Below are 25,409 nucleotides of genomic sequence, written 5' to 3'. Positions count from 1 at the left end.
CATTCTTTTCCAGTGCACATGGAACATTCTCAAAGATAGACCACATGTTGGGGCACAAAACAAGTCTATACAAATTCAAGACGACTGATATATTACCAAGCATCTTCTAGGTATACAATGGCATGATTTTAGAAATTAACTACCATAAAAAAACTCCAGCCCTAACCAGTTTGGCCTAGTGGATAGAGCATTGGCCTGCAGACTGAAGGGTCCCAGGTTCAATTCTGGTCAAGGGCATGTACCTTGGTTGCAGGCACATCCCCAGTAGGGGGTGTGCAGGAGGCAGCTAATCAATATTTCTCTCTCATCGATGTTTCTAACTCTCTATCCTTCTCCCTTCCTCTCTGTAAAAAATCAATAAAATATATTTTAAAAATATGCATTTATTATTTAAAAAAAACCTTCAAAAACAGCCAAATACATGGAGGCTAAATAGCATGTTATTAGACAAGGAATGGGTTACCAATGAGATCAAGCACGGAATGAAAGCTTCCTGGAAACAAATGAAAATTAACCAACAACCACCCAAAACCTATGGGACACAGCAAAAGCAGTTATGAGAAGAAGTTCATAGCACTACAGATCTACCTCAAGAAACAAGAAAAAGGACTAATAAACTATATAACCCTTACAACTAAATGAATTAGAAAGACAACATCAAGAAAAGCCCAGAGGAAGAAGAAGCAAAGAAATAACAAAGATCATAGTGGAAATAAATGACATAGAGATTAAAAATACAGTATGAAAGATCAATAAATCCAATAGCTAGATCTTTGAAAAGATAAGACTGATGAATCCCTAGCCAGACTCATCAAGAAACAAAGAGAGAGGACCCAAATATATGAAATCAGAAATGAAAGAGCTGATATAATGGACACCACATAAATACAAAGGATTGTAAGCAAATACTATAACAACTCTATGCCAACAAACTGGACAACCTGGGTGAAATGGACAAATTCTTAGAAACATACAATCTTCCAAAACTCAATCATGGAAGAATCAGAAAATCTGAGTAGGCCAATATCAACTGATGAAATTGAAGCAGTGATTAAAAAACTTCCAGCAAACAAAAGTCCTGGACCGGATAGCTTTATAGGTGAATGAATTTTTACCAAATATTCAAAGGAGAACTAACACCTAGCCTCTTCAAACTATTCAAAAAAATTCGAGAGGAAGGAACACTTTCAAGCTCGGTTTATGAAGCCAGAATTAGCCTAATTCCCAAATCAGATAAAGATACTACAAAGAAAGAAAATTACAGGCTAATATATCCAATGAACACAGATGCTAAAATCCTCAACAAAATATTAGCAAATCAGATGCAACAATATACTAAAAAGATCATACACCATTATCAAGTGGGATTTATTCTGGGGATGCAAGGCTGGTACAATGTTCAGAAATCAAGTGATACATCACATAAACAAATTGAAAGATAAAAACCACATGATCACATTAATAGATGCTGAAAAAGCATTTGACAAAATCCAGCACCCCTTTTTAATAAAAACTCTCAGTAGAGTGGGAATAAAGGGATCATATCTTAACATAATAAAGGCCATATATGACACACCTAAAGCCAACATCATACTCAATGGGCAAAAATTAAAAGTGTTTCCCTTAACAGGAACAAAACAAGGATGTCTGCTTTCACCGCTTTTATTCAACATAATACTGGAAGTCCTAGCCACAGCAATCAGACAAGAAGAAGAAATAAAAGGCATCCAAATTGGAAAGGAGGAATTAAAACTCTCACTATTCACAGATAACATGATATTGTACACAGAAAACCCTAATGACTCCACCAGGAAACTGCTAGACTTAAAAAGTGAATTTGGCAAGTTAGCAGGATACAAAATCAACATCTACAAATTGGTGGCATTTTTATATACCAATAATAAACTCTCAGAAAGAGAAACTAAAAAAGAAACTCCATTTACCATTTCAAAAACAAAAAAATAAGATACCTAGGAATAAATTTAACCAAAGTGGTAAAAAACCTATACTTGGAAAACTATAGGACATTGAAAAAAGAAATAGAGGAAGATACAAACAAATGGAAGCAGATACCATGTTCATGAATTGGAATAATTAACATCATTAATGCAATTCCCACTAAAATACCAATGGCATACTTCACAGAGCTAGAACAAATACTCCAAAATTTATGTGTAACCATAAAAGGCCCCAAATAGCTGCAGCAACCTTGTGAAGAATGAAGTATGATGGATCACATTAATGGATATCAAATTATACTACAAAGCCATTATAAACAAAACAGTCTGTTACTGGCACAAGAACAGGCATATAAGACCAATGGATCAGAACAGAGATCCCAGAAAATGACCCACACCAATTACAGTCAATTAATATTTGACAAAGGAGGCAAGAATATACAATGGAGTAAAGACAGTCTCTTCAGTGAATGGTGCTGGTCAAACTGGACAGACACATGCAAAAAGATGAAACTAGACCACAAACTTACACCATAAACAAGAATAAACTCAAGGTGGATAAAAGACTTAAATGTAAGGCATCCTAATATATAAAAACCCAGGGTCGTAACATCCAAAACCACCGAAGGCTCGACCGACTGGAAGTCAGTGCTGGGTTGCCGTGATGACCCAGCACTAACTGCCCCACTACTGCGGGCGCCGCAACCCAGCACTGACTGCCAAGGGGGCTGTGGATCAGGCCCAAAGGGAGGCCCAGGGAGAGAGAAGCAGGGTCTGATCCATAGCCTTCATGGCAGCTGTTGCTCAGCCCTTGCCTCTCTCTTTCTTTTGGAGCCTGGCCAGCAGCTGCACCTCTCTTTCTCTTGGGCCTCCACTGGGGCTGCTGATCAGCCCTGCCTCTCTGATCAGGACCATTGATAGGCCCTGAGACACTGACTGGCATAGAAACCAACCAATCAGAACCAAATTTGGGTGAAGTGCGAGGAACCAATGGCTGCCTAGGAGGCAGAGCTTTTGACACTGACTGACATAGAAACTGACCAATCAGAACAAAATCTGGGTGAAGTCCCAAGAGCCAATGGCTGCCTAAGAAGCTGAGCTTTTGACGCTGACTGGCATAGAAACTGACCAATCAGAACCTAATCTGGGTGAAGTGCGAGAAGCCAATGGCTGCCTAGGAGGCAGAGCTTTTGATGCTGACTGGCATAGAAACCGACCAATCAGAACCTAAATCTGGGTGAACTGCGAAGGCAGAACCTAAGGTGGGGGCTGAGGAGGGGTTTTAAGGGCAACAGCTGTTTGGTGTAAGGTGTAAGAAAGCGGTTCAATTTTTTAATGACTGGTTTCGCAGTATAGTGCATATGGCTGGGTATCAGTCCAGATACAATGATTATGTATTTTTGTCTTCCAAGAGCATCTCCCCCTGATGAAAAAGGTTTTTCCCACCCATTTAAGCAATCCTATCCTATATAATCTATCTATACTACTAAAAGGGTAATATGCTAATTACTAGAGGCCCAGTGCACAAAATTTGTACACGGAGGGGGTGTCCCTCAGCCCAGCCTGCACCCTCTCCAATCTGGGACACCTAGAGGGATGTCCAACTGCCCGTTTAGGCCCGATCCCAGTGGGACATCCTTCTCACAATCCAGGACTGCTGGCTCCCAACTGCTCGCCTGCCTGCCTTCCTGATTGCCCCTAACCCCTTCTGCCTGCCAGCCTGATCACCCCCTAACCACTCCCCTGCCAGCCTGATTGATGCCTAACTGCTCCCCTGACAGCCTGTTTGTCCATAACTGCCCTCCCCTGCAGGCCTGGTCCCCCCGCAAACTGCTCTCCACTGCAGGCCTGGGTCCCCCCCAACTGCCCTTCTCTGCAGGCCTGGTTACCCCCAACTTCCCTCCTCTGCCAGCCTGGTCACCCCTAACTGCCCTCCCCTGCAGGCTTGATCACCCCCAACTGCCCTCCCTTGCAGGCCTGGTCCCTCCCAACTGTCCTCCCCTGCTGGCCATCTTGTGGTGGCCATCTTGTGTCCCATGGGGGGAGGATCTTTGACCACATGGGGGCAGCCATCTTATGTGTTGGAGTGATGGTCAATCTGTATATTTCTCTTTTATTAGATAGGATACCGGGTCGACCGGCCATCTTCCAGATGTCCGACTTCCTTCCGGACAAAGCCAAGGTGGGGGCCAAGGCAGAGGCCATTTGGGGCAATCAGGCTGGCAGTGGAGGGCCGTTGGGGGCGAGATCAGGCCAGCAGGTGAGGGCAGTTCAGGCAGAGGCAGTTAGGGGCAATCAGGAAGGCAGGAAGAAAAGTTAGGGGCGATCAGGCAGGCAGGCAGGTGAGCGGTTAGGAGCCAGCCATCCAGATTGTGAGAGGGATGTCTGACTGCTGGTTTAGGCCCGACCCCTGTGGGATCGGGCCTAAACCAGCAGTCGGACATCCCCCAAGGGGTCCCCGATTGGAGAGGGTGCAGGCTGGGCTGAGGGAACTCCACCCTCACCCATGCATGAATTTTGTGCATCAGGCCACTAGTCAACAATAAAAATATATTAATAAAAAATATAAGGATTTCCAGATTGAAAGGGGCTAGCACACCACCAAGAAAAGATCTACACCAAGTCACATTGTCAGTGAAATTTAGTAACATCAGAAAGAAGACATGATCCTAAAATCTCCAGAAGAACAGACAAGCAGACTAAAACTGCTTGCAAAAAGTCGGGTGTTAAATAGCATCAAACTTACAATAACACAGGAAACTAGATGGCAATGGAGAAATGTTTAAAAGTTTGAGACTAAATTATTTCCAATCTAAAACATTACACCCAGAAAGAGTACCAATTATTTCTGATATACAAAGGCTGAAAATTTTTACCTCCTGTGTATATTCTTTCTCAGGAAACTATTAGAAAATCTGCTCCACAAAAATGATGAAGTAAATGAAGAAAAAGGAAGACTTGAGATACAGGAAATAGAGGATTTAGGAGACTAAGGAAATTCCCAAGAGTTAATGAAAGAATGCTCCAGAATGACAGCTGTGCAGCAGCCCTGGATAGCAAGTCCCTATTTGAGCAAGAAGATTGAGCCATGGGAGAGAAATCTTCAGAGGTGTTTGATTTGCTGAACTTAACTTTTGGGAAAGTTATTTTTTAGTTTGATAGATATGTTAAAGCATTCAAATATATATATATATATATATATATATATATATATATATATATATGTGTGTGTATGTGTGTGTGTGTGTGTGTGTGTGTGTGTGTGTGTCTGTATGTATATGGTAGATACACAAATAAAATAAACAAGGCAATTATTAATTCTAGAAAAAATAAAAAGTTGTACAAAAAAGGAAACAAAGCATTCTACCTGAATGAGCACAAACAGAAATTTTACTCAGGAAGATGGAAGAGGGGGAATGGATAGGGTGGGATAAGACAACTGTAGCCTAACCTACCATAATATAAAGTTGATATTGTCTAGAAATCATAACCCAAGAAACTATATTATAAATAAATTACTAAGTGAAGAAGCAAATAAAAGAATTGAATTTGGCTGCCTTTGAGTATCAGTTTGGGGGTGAAGAGGAATGAGGGGTATGTTGTTATTCAGTGAGACATTTTTATTTTTACTGAGATGTAATTGACAAAGAACATTCTATTAGTTCCAGGTGTATAGGCTTTAAGGTATTTTTAATTTCAAAATACTTACATGTGCTCATGTACTACCTTACAAATAAAAATAATAAAGATAAATAAGATATTTTAAAAAGGTTCGTCTTGGGTAGGCAGTTCATCAGATACTACTAACTTTAAGAAGCTGCTTCTAGAATCCTATTAAGTGACTCCAACCTGATGGTTAAAGATTACAATTTGCTCTTGAAAAAACATCCTCACTCAGCCGGTGTGGCTCAGTGGCTGGGCGTCCACCCATGGGCCAGGAGGTCGCGGTTCAGTTCCTGTCGGGGTCTGTGCCAGGTTGTGGGCTATATCTCCAGTGGGGGGGGGGGGTGTGCAGGAGGCAGCTGATCAATGATTCTCTCTCATCATTGATATTTCTGTTTCTCTTCCTCTCTCTGAAATAAATAATAACATTTTTTTAAAACAATCCTTAGTTTAGCAAGTTAAATCTGATGCCCCAAACAGATAGAAAAGCAGAAAAAATGAAGGGTAGGAGATAGTCAATAGTGGAAGAGAGGAAAGTGAAAGAAGAGCACATCAACTAGAAAAAAGGAACTGAAAAAAGAAGTAAACATTTAAAGCTCAAGAATTGTGCAGTTTCATGCATTCAGTAGAAACTGGGAAAGAAGTCAGACTCTCAGAGACCTATGCTGGCCACCCACAGGCACAAACAGAAAGCAACTGAAGGAAAAGATTTAATGCAGGCAAATAAAACAATTTTTAAATTACTAGTAATTGATTTAAAACTAGTTACTAAAAACTTTAAAGTGTTGTTGTTTTGAGCTTTAGAAAAGAGACCCATGAAAAATATATCTAAAAGAGGCTAAAAGTTCTTTCAGATGTAACAGGGATTCCCATGGTGGAAAGCAGGCTTCTTTGGGACAGAGAGGACAGAGGGCAAATGAAGATCTGAGAAAAAGCTATTCAGAAAGATTTTTTTCCACCCCAAAATTGGAAACTGGTTTTGACTCTCAATTGAGATTCCTTTCCATCTTCTATACTTCAATAACTATTTGTGCTGCCTACATTTCTAAATGTTTTGAGTTTCTGGATAAAATGATATTTAAAGTGTCACTTCCATTATGTAATTCATTGTGAGATTTGAAAGTTTGTGCAATACTATGGACACTGTAGGTCACAGGTAAATCATTGTAAAACGGAAGATGCCATTCTGATGCCACCATTATTTATGGTACACTAGATTAAAGACCTCTAATCAGTGAGAAAAGAAGAAAATTGCATTATCTTTTTATAAGGCAAGTGTAGATACTGACATCTTGTTCCACAATTCATACAGCAATTTATTTTTAAATTATTTATAATTATATGCATAAGAATTCTAAGAATACAGGTAGTGCTGGTCTGGAGTATTCTTTTTTCCCCCTTAAGTTCTGGTTGGGGTTATAGTTCCTGTCCTTTGAAGAGGAAGAACAAGGCTAGAATCTTTCTTAGAGTTCCCACAAGCCCCCAACATCCAGCTTTGTCTTATGTTTGCTCTTCATCCACTGCCAAGCTGGTTCAGAAAGGCTGTCTCTGCCAACAGCCTATTGGGGGCTAATTATTTCAAAAGTTACTATATAAATTAACTCATTTTCATTTAATACGATTAAAATAAACATGAATATATAAAGTACATAAAAATGTATTTCCTTTAGATACACACCTACATACACATACTCTGGAATACATTAGAAAATTCCTGATTACAAGACAAGAAGTTTGAACTAAATTTTGTAAATTTAGTTAACATGTTATCTATATGGCTGTTTTGACTAAATCCCAGGCTGTGTTCTTGCTTGGAACTTGTCCTTACTAAAATAGCCAATGATCCTCATTGATGTTCAGGCATTTCAGTCAATTTTATTTTTCCTCCATGGGAAGACCTCACTAATAAAATGAAGGAAAAAGTACAATTATTCACAGATATCCATTGAGAATCTTCTTCTGGATGCTGAGGATTTAGTCGTAGGCTAAACATATAGAATGCCCCACTCACATGAAATCTACCTTGGCAAGGAAGACGCCAAGGGAAGGAAAGACAATGTGAAAATAGATTTCTTTTTATAGACATGTGCTGTGTGCCAATTTTGTAAGATGTTTTTAATAAAATATGAGAAATTTATAGAGATTTGCTATATAAAATATTTCTGGATTTGGAAAACTTCAGGTTGGAGACTGGTTAATTTATGTAGTTAAAATTTCACCAAAGTATAATGAAATTAAGTTATTTAGCAACTCATAAAGTGCTTAGACTTCATTTCCTATACCATGAGAGCCTGCACATAAAGTGTTATACCCTAATTCTTATGTGATAACATGGTTCTACTTACATGTAGGAAAATCTCTAATTCTGTAATTTTAAAAATTCCATTTCAACACTAATATCTGAGATTAATCAACTACAGCCATGCCCTACATAATGACGTTTCAGTCAATGGCTTGCATATACAATAGTGCTATACCAAGTAGCCTAGATGTGTAGCAGTCCATACCATCTTAGGTTTGTGTAAGTGCACTCTGTGATGTTGGCACAACAGCGAAATTGCCTAATGACGCATCCCTCAGGATGCATCCCCATGATTAAGTAGTGTATCACTGTGTTCCACTTAATAAATGTTAATTTAACAAAGTCATAACTAGAGTTCACACACAGTAGGTTCTTCCCAAGATTTTTATTGAATTCTTAAGCTGCATGTGGTGGAAACTAAGAACCTAAGAGCAAAGACCAGAAAAATCATGTCTTAATTCCTGATTGAGGATAAAAATAATAAAATTAAGGACTAGACAGAATAATAGGCCCCAATGAACACACCAGGCCTCCATTTGGAAGCCCTGAAGAGCTACATCCTGGAGAGGTTAATGGAGTCTCACCTCCTGTGAACAAAGCTTGGTTCTTGATTGGATTTAGGTGATCGGTCTTTACTCTACCTGCCTAGCAGAGTAAAAGATGAAAGATTACATGATCTAGAGATTGTATGATTTCTAATATCCAATGTCCAGAATTAATAAAAAAAATTACTTAGCATGCCAAAAAAGGATCATTAAACCAATACTTAAGACATTCAAAGACCTGTATATGATCTAATGATTGGACTTAGTAGATAAGAACTTATAAATAATTATGATTAAACATGTTCAATGAAATAGGACAAAAACACACTGAACTACTGAAAAAGGCATAAATTGAAATTAAGAACTCAACATGGATTTATCAATAGATTACAGATAAAAGATTAAGTAAACCCCCAAACAGGTCAGTGTGAAACGTCAATACTAAAGAAGAGAGTCAAATTTTAGTGGGAGATGCAGAAATTAATATGAAATATATGTGGATCATAGTAAAAAGATCCAACAAATATGTAATTGAATTCTCAGGAGGTATGAGAAAGTACAAACCAATCTCTCTTAAACATAGATGCAATATTCCTAAACCACACAATAGCAAGTCAAGTCCAGCTATGTATAAAAATAATAATAGATTACAACTAAGTGGAGTTTATTATAGGAATGCAAAACATAACATTTGAAAATCAATTCATGTAATTTACCCCATTAACAGGAAAAAAAGGGAAAATGGTATGGTCATTTCAATAGACATAGATAAAACATCTGATAATGTAAGATACAAGTACCAATCCCAAATGAGCATTTCCACAGAGTGGAAGGCGGCCCATATCATCACAGTGCCAACTACTACTAGAAGTAGGAGCCCACAGATCTCAGCCACTGCAACTTTCATGGGCTGGAAATCACCGAGAAGGATCCAACACAAAAGGAACTGTGTGGACAATGGTAGTAGGTGGAACTCACAGAAAGGAGAAAATATATAGAGATATCAGATTCTGTAGTGCATGATGATCTCCCATAGCCAGCATGCCCATCTTGATAGCTGATGCAGGGCTACAGACTGCACACACCCTTCTCATGCTGCTGGTGAAGATTCCAAGTTAATATTCCATTTATTTCCCAAGGAAGGCAGCCAGATATACTGGTGTGGCTGGCCAGGTGACATATGAAACACACATTTCAGCAATACAAGGAAGTTCACTGCATATCCAGAACAGGGGAAAAGGTTCTAATAAGAAAAAAGAATCTGGGGCCAAGTGAAAGTTTGGAACCCAGATTCCATATAGGGTAATGTTCCAGGCCCAGGACATTAAGAGCTGCAGCAGGTCCAGCAATGGCTGCTTCCCCAAGAGATAAAATCTAACACTCAATTTCTGATCTAAACTCTTCGTGATGACGAATAAAAAGAAATTTCATTAATCTGATTAATGAATATTTACAAAAACAAAACAAAACTTATAGCAAACATAATACTTCATGGTGAATTATTGAAAGCTCTCTGCCTGAGATTGAGAATGAGACTAGGATGCCCAATACTTCCATTTCTATTCAAAATTGTATTGGAGATACTAGTTAATGTAATAATCAAGAAAAGTGTAAAGATTTTTGAAATACTATATCTGACTAATAATCAAAATACAACAAAAACCTTGTGAATCAAAAAAGGATAACTGATGGACACTTATGTAAACAATATTTAGTCATAAAAGATAAAAAGTAGCAGGCTTCAGGCAGGGCTTGATCGAGGGCTCATGCATATCACCAAAGACTCAGTTTCTTTCAGTCTCCCCATTATACCTTTTGCAGTATCAACTTCATCCATCTAAAAGCTGTCTCTCATTGTGTTCAAAAGATGACTGTCAACATTTCCAGTGGCTACATGCTTAGTCAGTCAGAGAGAGAGAAAGAGAGAGAGAAAAAAAGAGACTGATTTTAAAATCCTTCAAGCATTCAAAACATGATATTTGAGATTTACTGATTGGGCTGATTTAGGACACATTTTCACCCTTAACAAGGCCAGGAATAGACTGCATTGATTATCTTAGCTTCATCATATACTTCATCCCATGATCTGGAGCTGAATCCAATGTTTCAGATCTACATGAATCCCAAAAAAGAAATAAAAGATGCTGGGAAGGGGGTAATGCAGAGGTGCCCCCACTTCTGTTCACAGTACCATTAGTGCCTCAATAATTTTTTCATGGTGCCTCTAGGTCAAAAGAAATACTGAACAGGTCCTTTTTACTCATTCTATTAAGTAGTCAGGTTCAAACAACTTAGTAATAGCAGTTCATGTAGTATTCAACAAATGTCATAGTGTTTCTTGAAACCTTAAAATATCTCACAGTACTTCTGTGAGTTCTCTGTGGTACCCCAGGGCCTGTCAGTGCAGTTTGGGAACTGTGGTAGAAATGGCTGATGGGCAGGAACCACACAGAGCCACTGACTTCCTAAGTCAACAATCATGAAAATAACAATTAGTTTGGTACATAGAATAGAAATTTTCATGCAGGAGAAAGGAGGCACAGTTGCAGACACTATCTGTGAACATCACATTTTAAACATCCACTACCTTTAACAATATTGGGGATGGATAGTATTCAGGCAGGGGGAAAAAGAAGGATGATAAAAATGTCAACTCTCTCTGTGCTTGCATTTAAAACTCCAAGACCTTGAATGGCTTCACAGGTGAATTTTACCAAACATTCAAATAAAAACTAATATCTATCCTTCTCAAACTATTCCAAAAAATTCAAGAGGAGGAAAGACTTCCCAAGTTCTTTTTTATGAGGTTAGCATTATCCTAACTCCAAAACCAGATAAAGAGACTACAAAGAAAGAAAATAATAGGCCAGCATATAGCTGCATGGCTTTCCATGATAAAAGGTAAATACCCTATATAATAATCCTATATAATAAAGAGGTAATATGCAAATTGACCATCACTTTAACACACAAGATGGCCACCACAAGATGGCCAGCAGGGGAGGGCAGTTGGGAGGGACCAGGCCTGCAAGGGAGGGCAGTTGGGGGTGACCAGGCCAGTAGGGGATGACAGTTAGGAGCAACCACGCCTGCAGGGGAGGGCAGTTGGGGGGAACCAGGCCTGCATGGGAGGGCAGTTAGGGGTGACCAGGCCTGCAGGGGAGGACAGTTAGGGACAACCAGGCTGGCAAGTGAGGGAAGTTAGGGGTGACCGGGCCAGCAGGGGAGGCAGTTAGGGGTGACCAGGCCAGCAGGGGAGGGCAGTTAGGGACAATCAGGCCAGCAGGGAAGCAGTTAGGCATCGATCAGGCTGGCAGGCAGAAGTGGTTAGGGGCAATCAGGCAGGCAGGCAGGTGAGCAGTTGGGAGCCAGCAGTCCTGGACTGTGAGAGGGATGTCTGACTGCCCGTCAAGGGTCCCAGATTGGAGAGGGTGCAGGCTGGACTAAGGGACAACGCCCCCATGCACAAATTTTGTCCACCAGGCCTCTAGTTTAATCATAAAATTATAGAACATTTCCTCTCCCCAACACCTTACTGCCACATCAACAGAGCTCCAGTATAATAACAGTGGATTACAATTGCAAGAACTGTAAGACACAGACTCTTGCTCTAGCTGTTTTCCCTCAGTGGTTAGAACATCGGCCCAAGGACTGAAGGGTCACCGGTTTGATTCCATACCTCAGTTGCAGGCTTGATGATGTTTCTCTCCCTCTGTCTCTCCCCGCTCCCATTCTCTCTAAAAATCAATGGGGAAAAATATATTTCAGAGGTGAAGATTAACAATAACAACAACAAAAAGAGAAGCTTTTAGGGAAACCTGAATATAGCAGGGGAGAACCCTGACCCCCCAAGAATCACAGATGCACCCACACTTGTGCACAAACAAAACCCAGAACAAACTGAAGCCTCTGGTATAGCTACAGCACACATTAAAAACAGCCCAGCTCCTAGCCATCCTATATAATAAAAGGCTAATATGCAAATCAACCAAATGGCGGAACTACTGGTCACTATGATGTGCACTGAGCACCAGGGAGCAGACACTCAACGCAGGAGCTGCCCCTGGTGGTCAGTGCGCTCCCACAGGGGGAGCACTGCTCAGTCAGAAACTAGGCTCATGGCTGGCGAACACAGTGGCTGTGGCAGGAGCCTCTCCCACCTGCGCAGGGAGCGGGCCTAAGCCGGCAGTTGGACACCTGCCGAGGGCTCCTGGACTGTGAGAGGGCACAGGCAGGGCTGAGGGATGCCCCTAAGTGCACAAATTTCATGCACCGGAGCTCTAGTATTAACATAATACCTCACACTAAAAGCCCAATTACCTCAGTTCCTATTACCATATATACCATATCTGGCTTTCACCAAGGCATACTGAAAGACAAGACAAGCCGAAGACATTGGTCTTACAAATTACACATACATAAAAACAGCTGCCCTTGCCCAGCTCCTCTTCCCAACAGCAGGGGAAAACTTGACCAACTGAAACTGTGCTTCAAAGTGGGGAAAGACAGAAAGATGTGAAGGTGTGGACTGCACACATTCAGAACCAAATGGAGTTCCAGCCTAGTGAAATGGTTAAGGGTAGGGGCTCTGTACCCATGTTACCTGGTTTGAATACTGGCTTTGCTACTTATCAGTTGTCTATCTTGCTTAGCATTTCCACACATCCTATTCCCAAACTGTAAAACTGTGCTTATTAAAACATCCACCTCTGCCGAAACCGGTTTGGCTCAGTGGATAGAGCGTCGGCCTGCGGACTCAAGGGTCCCAGGTTCGATTCCGGTCAAGGGCATGTACCTTGGTTGCGGGCACATCCCCAGTAGGGGGTGTGCAGGAGGCAGCTGATCGATGTTTCTCTCTCATCGATGTTTCTAGCTCTCTATCCCTCTCTCTTCCTCTCTGTAAAAAATCAATAAAAATATTTAAAAACAAACAAACAAAAAAAACACATCCACCTCAGAGTGTTATGACTAATAAATGGAATAATACAAATTGGGCCCTTACAATGCACCAAGTACATAATAAGCACTCAAATATTAGCTATGATTATCCACAGAAACTACAGGTTATTCAGGTGTTTAGATTTCCACCATACCTCCTGTTCTCTTGCTATTAACAATATTCTTGTATTATGGCAAAGAAAGATTGTATTTTGATGCATGATGTAGGTAAACAGCAAAGAACCAGGTTACTAATTTTCTTCTTGTGAAGAAGAAATTTTATTTGTTCCTCTGTAAATTAAATTATATTTAGAGCACATTAATACATCTAGTGTCCATAGCTGCATTTCTAAGAGATTCTGAAGCCTTCATTTCCTGGCGTTAAACTAAGAATCACTATCAGCAGTAGGTACAGACTTAAATGATCAACAGTTCTCCATTAGAAGAAAAATTCAATTCTTAGAACAGCATGACTCAAGGAAGAAGGCTTTTCAGAGTAAGTGTGACCTAATCCTGAGAAGATAATTTCTAATTTTAAGGAATTTAAATGAAATATTTTACTTACTATTATAAATAGGTGGTTTAATGACATTGTGTTAGAATTTGTTTGTGAATATTGGCTGTAGTTTTGTCTCAGTTGTTTGTCCATTCTATTTTTGACTTTTAAATAACTTTTATGGCTGTGGGGTTAAAGCAGGGGCAAATTATCTCCCATATGTCTGTCTTCCCACTAAAACCCCACATCATTAACAATGAATATATTCTGGCTTTTAAAAAGACTCATTGGTTCCCATTTTGTGCCTTCCTTTAATTCTTGATTAAATTAGTTTTATTGCTGTGATGCTGTATCTAATTCTCAACGACTACTAATAAAAATAAAGTATGGTTCAAGTTATTTTCAATGTAAAAAGTATCTATACTCTTGATCCAGCAATTCCTATTCAGATACTCTCTCATATACATAAAGATACACACACACACACACACACACACACACACACACACACACACACACACATTTGCTGTAACATTTTTGTAGTAACAAAAGACTGGAGCCTTAGCTGGTTTTGCTCAGTGGGTAGAGCATCAGTCCATGGACTGAAGGGTCCCAGGTTCAATTCCTGTCAAGGGCACTTACCGGTTGCAGCTTCATCCCCAGCCCTGGTCAGGGCACATGTGGGAGGCAACTAATCAATGTGTCTCTCCCACATTGATGTTTCCCTTTGTCTCCACCCCTCCTTTCCACCCTCTCTAAAAATCAATGGAAAAATATCCTTGGGTGAGGATTAATAACAACAAAAAAATACTGGAAACAATCTAAATACCTATTAGTGCGAGAAAGGCTAAATAAATTATGAACTTTCCCTATGTTGGGATATTATCTAGATTTTAAAGAATGATATAAATATTTATGCACTGATATGCAAATATGTAAATTTGCTGAAATAATATTAATAAAAAATAAGTTGCAGAAGAATATGACCTTAAAACTTGTAAAAAACAGTAACAAAGAAAAACCACACTGGCATACAAAGAGAATTTATGGAAGAATGTGAAAAAAATCAGTGAACATGCTTAATTCTGGGAAGTAGGAATGGCAGAGGGGTGGGATAAAGGAGAATTTACTTTCTACTCTATAGTCAATTTTGAGTTTGAATAACTTAGCATTAATAAAAATAAATAATTAAAAAGAATGATTTCAAACATATTCACTTCTTCAAAATAGACTCGCCCAGGCCGAAAACCGACGGTGCATGGGCCACGAAGTTTCAATCCCACTGTCCATGCACGCCCGCACGTGGTAATTTGTGGAAGAGCCACACTCAAGGGGCCAAAGAGCCGCATGTGGCTCGTGAGCCGCGGTTTGCCGACCACTGTGCTAAGTGATTAAGTCGGAAAAAGATAAATACCATATGCTTTCACTTATATGTGGAATCTAAAGAACAAAATAAACAAACAAAAACAGAAATAGACTCATAAAGATAGAGAACAGATTGATGGTTGCCAGAAGAAAAGGGATCTGGGGGACTGGGTGAAAAAAGTAAAGGGATTGAGAAGTACAGATTGGTAGTTACTAAATAGTCATGGGGATGTAAAGTACAGCATAGGAAGTGAAGTCAATAATATTGTAATAACTATGAATGGTGTCAGTTGGTACTGGAAATATCATGGAAAACATTTTTTAAAGCACATGATTGTCTAACCACTATGCTGTACACCTGAAACTAACATAAAATAATAGTAAATGTAAACTGTAAATGAAAAAACAAATTAATTTTAAAAATGTAAAAGAAAAATTTATTATTAGTTCACATAATACCTTTCCCAACACCTGTAGATGTTTCACAAAGTGTATACCTTTATAACTGCCACCCATGTAAAAAAATAGAATATTCTCAGCACCCCAGATCCCCATCTTGGTTCCTCTCTCCATTTCTACATCCGCCCCTCTCCTGAAATTCTGGTTTGTATCACCATTGATTAATTTTATCTATTTTTGAATTTTTCATAAATAGGAAAACAATGGTTCATTTTTATTGTTTGAATGGACATTTTACAATATTATTTACATACTAGAGGCCCGATGCATGAAATTCATGCAAGGGGCTTGGCCCTCACAGCCATGGTGGCTTGTGGTCTAATTAGCATATTATGCTTTTATTATTATAGATATGCTACTATAAACATTCTTCTACATATCTTTTGGGGCATGTACACATAATGTATGCATTTCCAAAAAGGAGTGGAATTACTGGGTCATAGGTAAGAATCCGTTCAGTTTTAATCCTATATAATAATCCCATATAATAAAGAGCTAATATGCAAATTGACCATCACTCCAACACACAAGATGGCCGCTCCCAGGTGGACACAAGATGGCCACCACAAGATGGCCAGCAGGGGAGGGCAGTTGGGAGGGACCAGGCCTGCAGGGGAGGACAGTTGGGGGAACCAGGCATGCAGGGGAGGGCAGTTGTGGGGGGGGGGGACCAGTCCTGCAGGGGAGGGCAGTTAGGGGCAACCAGGCTGGCAAGGGAGGGAAGTTAGGGGTGACCAGGCTGGCAGGGGAGGGCATTTGGGGGTGACCAGGCTGGCAGGAGAGGGCAGTTGGGGGCAACCAGGCCTACAGGGGAGAACAGTTAGGGGTGATCAGGCCACCTGGGGAGGGCAGTTAGGGGTGACCAGGCCGGCAGGGGAGGGCAGTTAGGGGTAATCAGGCCGGCAGGGGAGCAGTTAGGTGTTGATTAGGCTGGCTGGGGAGTGGTTAGGGGGTGATCAGGCTGGCAGGCAGAAGTGGTTAGGGGCTATCAGGCAGGCAGGCAGGTGAGCAGTTGGGAGCCAGAAATCCTGGATTGTGAGAGGGATGTCTGAATGCCTGATTAGGCCCAATCCCACCGGGCATTCAGACATCCCTCGAGGGGTCCCAGATTGGAGAGGCTGGGCTGAGGGACACCCTCGCCCCCTGTGCATGAATTTCGTGCAACGGGCCTCTAGTAGATAATATAAAATCATTTTCTAAATTACCAGTACCAATTTACATTCTTACCAACAATATGGGAGTTTCCATTATCACATAATCTACCTAATAAAAGAGTTACATGCTAATTGACCATACCTTCATGACACCCACCAGCCCATCAGGAGTATGCAAATTAACCCAATAAAGATGGTGGCTTAATTTGCACACTCACGCGCAGAGCGGCCGGGGATGGGGTGGGACACCATGGCGACGACGCAGGCATTCCGCACCACCCCAGCTGCTTGGGGCCTCTGGACAGCGTGGGAAGGCAGAAATGCAGCTCCGGGCTGGAGTGGAAAGGCTGCTCCGGCCAGAGTTAAGGCAGTGCAGCCAGGGGAACGAAGGCCCATTCTTGCATGAATCATCATTTGTGCATCGGGCCAGTTGTCTATAATAATAAAAGGGTAATATGCTAATTAGACCGGACAGCCAAACAACCTTCTGGACAAAGCCAGGGCCGCCAGGGCTGAGGCAAGCCACTGTGGCTGCAACGGCTGAGCCCCTTGCATGAATTTCATGCATCGGGCCTCTAGTCCTCATATAATACTGTCAGGCTTTTCTCTTTCAGCCATTGTGGTAGATTTGAAGTGATATCTCTTTATGGTTTTGATTTCAGGTTCCCTAAAGAGTATTACTGTCGTCTTTCTTATTTTTATTGGCCATTTGAATATCCTCTTTTGAAAAGTGTCTCTTCAAGTCCTGCCCACTTGTCTTTTTGTTATCTATCTTTTGTATCTATCTTTTTGTTATCTATCTTATTGATCTGTACAAGTTCTTCACATATTCTGAATATAAACTTTTTTTGTTGTTATACAGGCTGCAAATATTGTCTTTTACTTTGTGGCTTTCATTTTTACTCTCTTAATAATTTATTTGAGTGGTAGAAGTTCTCAATTTTCATGTAATCTAATTTATCATTTTCTATTTAGATAGTGCTCTTTGTCTTCTGTTTAATAAACCCTTTGCCTATCCTAATGCTCTGAAAATAATCCTTTTTTTCTGTAAGACTTAAGTTTAACATTTCATATTTACATAATCTGCTTGTAATAAATTTGTGTATGGTATGAAGGGTCCAGTTTAATCTTTTACCATATTAGTAAATGGATAGTGAATTGACTCAATACCATTTATTGAAAAGTTGTCACCTGTCATAAACCAAGAGTCCACATATGTCTATGAATCAGATTTGAAATCTCTTTTCTGGTCTATTGGTCTTTTTCTCAATCTTTTTGCCAATTCACATTATTAATTACTTTGCTTTACAATAAATCATGATATTTGATATGTGAATTTTTCCATACTTCTTTTTCTTTAAGACTCTTTGCTATTCTTGGCCCTTTACATTTCCATATAAATTTTAGAATCAGCTTTTAAGTTTTCATAAAGCCTGATGGAATTTTTACTGGATTTGTTTTAATATATTCACTACATAAACTCATTAAATTTACAGAGAACTAACATCTTTAAAATACCAAGTTTTTCAATGAAAACATATTAAGTTCTTCTATGCTTTTGATAATGTTTATGGTTTTCTGTATAGAAGTGTCCTTTTATTCAGCTTCTTCTTAGGTATTTGATGAATTTTAAAACTATCCTATATGGTATCTTAATTCTTTTCCTACCTATTGCTGGTATAGGAAAATACAATTGATTTTTGTATATTGGTTGTGGGCTCAATCTTATTGCTAATGCTATTGTTAATTCTAAATATTTACCTGAAGATTCTTTTATTTTCTTTGACCAAATCATACAACCTGTGAACAATGAACTTCAGTGTTTTACTTTCCAATACTTATTTGTACCTTGTCTTTTAAAAAATATTTTTTTTTATTTCAGAGAGAGGTCAGGAGAGGGAGAGAAAGGTAAAAACATCAATGAGAGAGAAATATCAATCAGCTGCCTTTGCATGTCCATCATGGGGATGGAGCTCACAACTGGGCATGTGACCTGACCAAGAATGGAACTGGCCATGTCTTGGTTCGTGAAATGCTCAACCAATTGAACCACATGGGCCTGGCTCTGGTCTTTTTTCTTGCCCATTGCTCTGGCTAGAACATTCATATACTATTGATTGATATTGGGCATCATTATCTCACCCAGATCGTAGTGAGAAGGTTTTCATCATTTCATCAATAAATACAATGTTTGATATGTTTTTTATAGGTACTCTTTGTTAGATTAAGTAAATTTCCTTCCGTTCCAACTTTCCTAAGAGAATTTTAAAATCATGAACAAATGTATCGCATCAAATGCTTTTTCTGTATCTACTGAGATCTTATAGCTTTTCTTCTTTTAAATGATGTTAATAAGATTACTGATATAATGTTGAAAAAGATTTGCATTCCCAGGTGCACTTTACAGTCCATTTTGCAAAATCACTTGTGTCTTTTCCAGATTCTCTCCCTCCCTTTCTGTCTCTTTCTTTGTTTCTCTTATTCACAACTGCACCTCCTCCCTCAACATGGGGCCTGACACCCATGAATTCATTGTAGATGCTAGCACTTAATAGATACTAAGTAAACATGTGTTGATAGTATCTATGCTTTTAGTTTAATTAGACAGTCTGTAAATGTCCTGTCACAGAATTCTGATAGATCTTTTTCTTTTCAGACTTATAATTGTAACAGATTTTAGGAAATATCCCAGCAAAATCAAGTAATATGCTTAGAATTCATTTTAATAAGGCCATTAAAATTTAGTATATAACTTAGGACCTATGTTTCCTTGAAATTATTCTCATGAGGATTTCTGAAGAGACACTGTTAAATTATTTAGTATTAGCAATAGGCTTTGGAATTTGAGACCTTGGTTCTAACCTCTGTTCTAAGACAGAAACATGCATACTCAAGGAACATGGATGAGGCCAGAACAGAGTAAAGGGTGAGGACTATAGGAGATAAGATTGGAGAGATGGGTGTGGGCAGATCATGTAGACTTTGAAGACCATTGTAAAGATTTTGGATTTAATTTATTGAAAGGATAAGCCATTGGAGGCTTTGAGCAAAGACCGATTTGACTTGATCTGCGACATGATCTGACTTGTGTTTTAAAAGGAAAACTCTGGCTACTCTATTGAAATAGGCTGATGGGCAACAAAGGAAGAAATAGGGAAACCCAGTGAGGGAAATTATAACAGTCAAGATGAGCAATAATGGTGGTTTGGACCAGATGGTAGCAAGGGAACTATGAAAATGACTGAATTCTGGATGTATCTGGAAAGTAGTACATATTTTCTGAAAATTTGAACGTAAGTTTTAAGGAAAAGGGGCATAAAGATTAACTCCAAAGGTTTGGTCTAGGCCAGTGGTCAGCAAACTCATTAGTCAACAGAGCCAAATATCAACAGTACGATTGAAATTTCTTTTGAGAGCCAAATATTTTAAACTTAAACTTCTTCTAACGCCACTTCTTCAAAATAGACTCACCCAGGCCATGGTATTTTGTGGAAGAGCCACACTCAAGGGGCCAAAAAGCCACATGTGGCTCGCGAGCCGCAGTTTGCCGACCACTGGTCTAGGCCTTTAGAAGGATGGAATTACTCTTGTGTGGAATAAGAGATTGAGATTGCAAAAGGAGCAGATTTGGAGAGTGGGATTAATAAGAAGCTCAGTTTGGGGCAGTTTAAGTTTGTAATGTCTATTAGCCATCCAAATGGAGAGGCCAAATAAGGGTGGAATTCACAAATTAGGTCCAGGCTAGAGATATTTAAGAGCCATTGACATGAAAATGAAAATTTAAGCCAAGTAAATGGAAAATAACACTTAAAGAAGGCATGTAGACAGAGAAGGAAAGATGTCCATAGACTGACCCCTGGCACTCAATATTTAGAGATTGGAGAGAGGAGGATAAACAAGAGAGAGTGAAAAGGAGTAATAGGGAAATGTAATATGGAAAGGAGGCAAAGATGGTGTCCTAAAGGCCAAGTGCAGGAAGTACTTCAAGGAGGACAGAGGATCAACTGTGAGGATTTGCTATCACAAGACATATGAGGACTGTGAACTAACACTAGATCTAATAATATATTACGGAAGAGAATACCAATACAGAAAAAGGGAGGTAAATTCAGTTCTTAAGTGGATAAGAGTTTCTGGGATTCAGTATATAAGTTTAAGGGCTCATTTTGACTCATTTCCAGTTAAGAAGAAAACCAAAATAAAATCTAAACATGCAAAAGTAGTAAACTCTCTGAGCAATAAGGCAAAATGAGCCTATAAAAATCCAAAACGAGGTTATATCCTTACCTGGGAAGTTATTTCAATCTTTAGAGACATTAAATAAAGTAATACTTTTAATCTGGGAGTTGGATAGGCCATTCCTGTTAGATAATGTTAAATTACATCCCATTATTCAATATACAATTAAAGTTGCTTGCTAATCCCTTAGTAGAGTGCACATCCCTTCCACACCCACAAATTCCTCTAATAATATTTTTGAACAGCAAAAAAACCTTTAGATTTAAAAGGTAGTAATATTTTTATTGTCACTGTTTCATAAAACAATTTGTGATAGGTTATTCTTTTGACAGCTAATGACCAAGTTGGAAAGAGATGATACCCAAAGCAAAGCCTATGGCAGTTAATGTTCAAGACATTAATATACAGTAAAATACTAAAGTGATCCAATGTTTAACAATCCTACTTTAGTAATAATATGAGTTCATTGAGACTGGAACATTTCACATATTTAAATTCTAAAAATCTGGCTTGATCCGTAAGTTACATAAAAAGTAGTAAAAAAATGACTTTAAAATAATTTTTATAGTATCCAGTTTGATATTTTTTCAATGTTAAAAAATCACGAATTATTAAGAACTAGAGGCCCGGTGCATGGATTCATGCACCTGTGGGGTCCTTCAGCCTGGCCTGTAGGGATCGGGATGAAACCGGCCGGATTGCGAGAGGGTGCAGGCCAGGCCGAGGGACCCCACTGGTGCATGAATCCATGCACTGGGCATCTAGTATGCATGTAAGATCTTTGGTTAATCTCTTCCCGCCCTCCCCCCTTCCCTCTGAGATTCATCAGTCTGTTCCATGTTTCCATGCCTGTGGTTTCCACTCCTGCATTGAGCATTTGCCCCCTGGTGGTCAGTGCGCATCATAGCTACCAGTCGAACAGTCAGATGGTTACTTAGGCTTTTATATATATAGACTAGAGGCCCGGTGCATGAAATTCGTGCATGGAGGGGGGTTGTCCCTCAGCCCAGCCTGTACCCTCTCCAATATGGGACCCCTCAAGGGATGTCTGATTGCCCGTTTGCCCCCAACTTCCCTCCTAAACGGGCAGTCGGACATCCCTCTCACAATCCAGGACTGCTGCCTCCCAACTGCTTGCCTTCCTGCCTTCCTGATTGCCCCTAACCACTTCTGCCTATCAGCCTGATCACCCCCTAACCACTCTGCTGCCAGCTTGTTTGCCCCCAACTTCCCTCCTCTGCCAGCCTGGTCACCCTTAACTGCCCTCTCCTGCAGGGTTGATCACCTCCAACTGCCCTCCCTTGCAGGCCTGGTCCTTCTCAACTGCCCTCCCTTGCAGGCCGGGTGCCTCCCAACTGCCCTCTCCTGCTGGCCATCTTGTGGTGGCCATCTTGTGTCCACATGGGGGCAGCTATATTGTGTGTTGCAGTGATGGTCAATCTGCATATTACTCTTTTATTAGATAGTATAGAGGCCTGGTACAGGGGTGGGGGCCAGCTGGTTTTCCCTGAAGGGTGTCCTGGATCAGGGTGGGGTTCCCTTGGGGCGTGGGGCAGCCTGAGCAAGGGGCCTGTGGTGGTTTGCAGGCCGGCCATGCCCCCTGGCAACCCAAGTGGAGGCCCTGGTATCTGGAATTTATTTTCCTTCTACAATTGAAACTTTGTAGCCTGGAGCGGAGCCAAGCCTGCTGCTCCCTCCGAGGCCGGCAGCCATTTCTGTTGGGGTTATAATTGAAACTTTGTTGCCTTAAGCGGGTGTGCCCAGCCAGGGTGTGCGGAAAGATTTGCTTCCCCTGTTGCCGGCGGCAACCCTGGCCTGCTCTCTCAAGCTCCATCCTGCCGCCATTTGTTTGAATTTGTTTACTTTCTATAATTGAAATTTTGTAGCTTTAGTGGAGGCTTAGGCCTGGCAAGGGCAGGTGGAAAGCTTGGCTTCCTCTGTTACCTAGGAAACCTTGCTCTCTGTGGCTGTAGCCATCTTGGTTTGGGTTAATTTGCATACTCGCTCTGATTGGATGGTGGGCGTGGCTTGTGGGCATGGCTTGTGGTGTGTCGGAGGTATGGTCAATTTGCATATTTGTCTATTATTAGGTAGCATTACTATAGAAGATATATTGTTTCACTTTTCAAAAATTCTACAATTCATATCCTAAGTGAGCATAATGTTAAAAATCAGCCAACTCAAAGTCCAGTATACACTTGGTTGCTTCCTTTATTGAAGACTAGAGGCCCGGTGCATGAAACCCATGCATTCGGGAGAGGGGGGTGTCCCTTAGCCTGGCCTGTGCCCTCTCACAGTCTGGGAGCCCTCAGGGGATGGCCTAAGCCTGCAGGAGCGGGCCTAAGCCATCAGTCGGACATCCTCAACACTGCTGCAGAGGTGGGAGAGGCTCCTGCCACTGACTCTGCGCTTGCCAGCCATGAGCCCAGCTTAGGGCTTCTGGCTGAGTGGCGCACCCCCTGTGGGAGCACATTGACCACCAGGAAGCAGCTCCTGCATTGAGTGTCTGCCCCCTGGTGGTAAGTGCGCATCATAGCGACTATTCATTCTGCCGTTTGGTCGATTTGCATATTAGCCTTTTATTATATAGGATTATAACAGTTCTATTCCTACCTTCCTAAGATAAAAAGTAAGGGTGAGATGAGGTGAGCTGAGCTGCTGGCTGGGGCAAAGAAGCAGGAACAGTGAAGTGAGAGGGAAGATGCTTAGTCATTAAATTAACAGCACTTACCTAGACAATATAATATCCAGATTTGGTAAGCTATACTAAATACTTTTCGAGATTTTACAAGAAGACAAAGTCACTTAAACATAAAAACTTAGATGTTTGTTTGTTAACAAACAGTGTAGTAGTATTCACTTCTACCCCATGCACTATACCCTCCACCCCAAACCCCACTAGGTTAGTAACCTTGGTAAAATAACCTCTCAGTTTCCAAAGAATCTTCCTGATACCATAATGTTATTTTTTAGGTTTAATAGTAATACATTAGTATCTAATTCTAATGATGTTTCAAGGATTGAAAAAGGAGACAGACATTTCTATATCTATGTGTACTTCAGTGTCATTGTTAATGTAATTGGATAACATTAAAAGAACTAATCAAAAGATACATGAAGCCAAAGTTCACTAGTTTATCCCTAAATTAGCAAATCCCTTCATATTCCTCACATCCCAAAGAAAACAGATGAGCTGTACATATTCATTTGTGGTAAATAAATTATCTCTATGGTCTTAAACATACAAACATACAATTATATTATCATTAACAATGATGGAAAACAATGTAAATGTTTTAACTAAAACTGCACATACGTTCAATTATTTTGTTTTAAAACAGTAGTGAAAAATATTTAACAAAATGAAAAACAAAAGGTAAGTAAAGAGAACAGGTGTTAGGGATTCAATTAATGGAAGACATCACAGATTTTGTTTATTATAGCATTCATAAAAAACACATATTTTACAAGAATTTCACAACTTACTTTCTGCTATAGCAACTGCTTTGAACAAAACAAGAATTATTGAGTAGTTAAAATCAAACAATCATTTATTGGACACATCCTAAGTGCCTAGCTCTACCCACTTCCTCCTCAATATACTAACATGCCCCTTTTGGTGAACATGTTACAGAGCACTGAAATTTTGTAATCTAAAGGAGGAAACATGATCCCTTTGCATCTTCAATCACTCTTACCCTGTTCTATTTTTCCATAGCACTTAATACTCTTCTAACATATAATTTGCTTATTTATTTCCTAATTATGTGCCTCATTCCACTAGAATATAAGTTCTACTGGGCAGGGATTTTTGTCTATCTGGTTCCTTGATGTATCCAAAGAATTTAGAACAATGCCTGACACACAGTAGCAGATCAATACATATTTGTCAAATAAATGAATTCTTATGTGTCCTTCTTTATAAAGATTAGGCACTCTCCCTTGGTTCCACGCTAGGTTTATAAGGTTAAATAACATGTGTTGATGTCTTTGGCTTAATATTTGATCTGAGTTTTATCTTACTTAGGCACACATCTATGTCCAGTTTTTTACAAACAATCCAACAATGTTTTCTGTAATGATCTTACCATAATGACCTTTGCTACTACTGAAAGAACAATAATTGCCTTAAACCAATATTTGGCTACATTCAAAAAATACCTTAAAGAATCCTCTATTTTACTATGATTTCTTTTGTTCTAAGATCTTTGTTAATGACTAGGATGACTCTTTTTTAATTACTCTGTGTTGCTAGAGAGAGAGAAAGAGAGAGGGGGGAGAGAGAGAGAG

General features: G+C 39.9%; 1 long non-coding RNA gene across 1 annotated transcript in view; it reads right to left on the bottom strand.

The window, feature by feature from the left end:
- The window catches only part of LOC307098106, a 100,722-nt gene that overhangs the window by 57,046 nt on the left and 18,267 nt on the right, over positions 1 to 25,409 (bottom strand). The window contains exons 2-3 of the long non-coding RNA XR_013813401.1: positions 12,148 to 12,205; positions 10,163 to 10,365 (exon numbers count right to left, since the gene is read on the bottom strand). This is a non-coding gene — a long non-coding RNA (uncharacterized lncRNA). The remainder of the gene's footprint in view (positions 1 to 10,162; positions 10,366 to 12,147; positions 12,206 to 25,409) is intronic.

Source organism: Cnephaeus nilssonii, assembly GCF_951640355.1.
Source record: "Cnephaeus nilssonii genome assembly, chromosome: 4".
Classification (NCBI taxonomy): Eukaryota; Metazoa; Chordata; class Mammalia; order Chiroptera; family Vespertilionidae; genus Cnephaeus; species Cnephaeus nilssonii.
The sequence above is the reverse complement of the archived record's forward strand: the minus strand, read 5'-3'. Positions and strand labels throughout refer to the sequence as shown.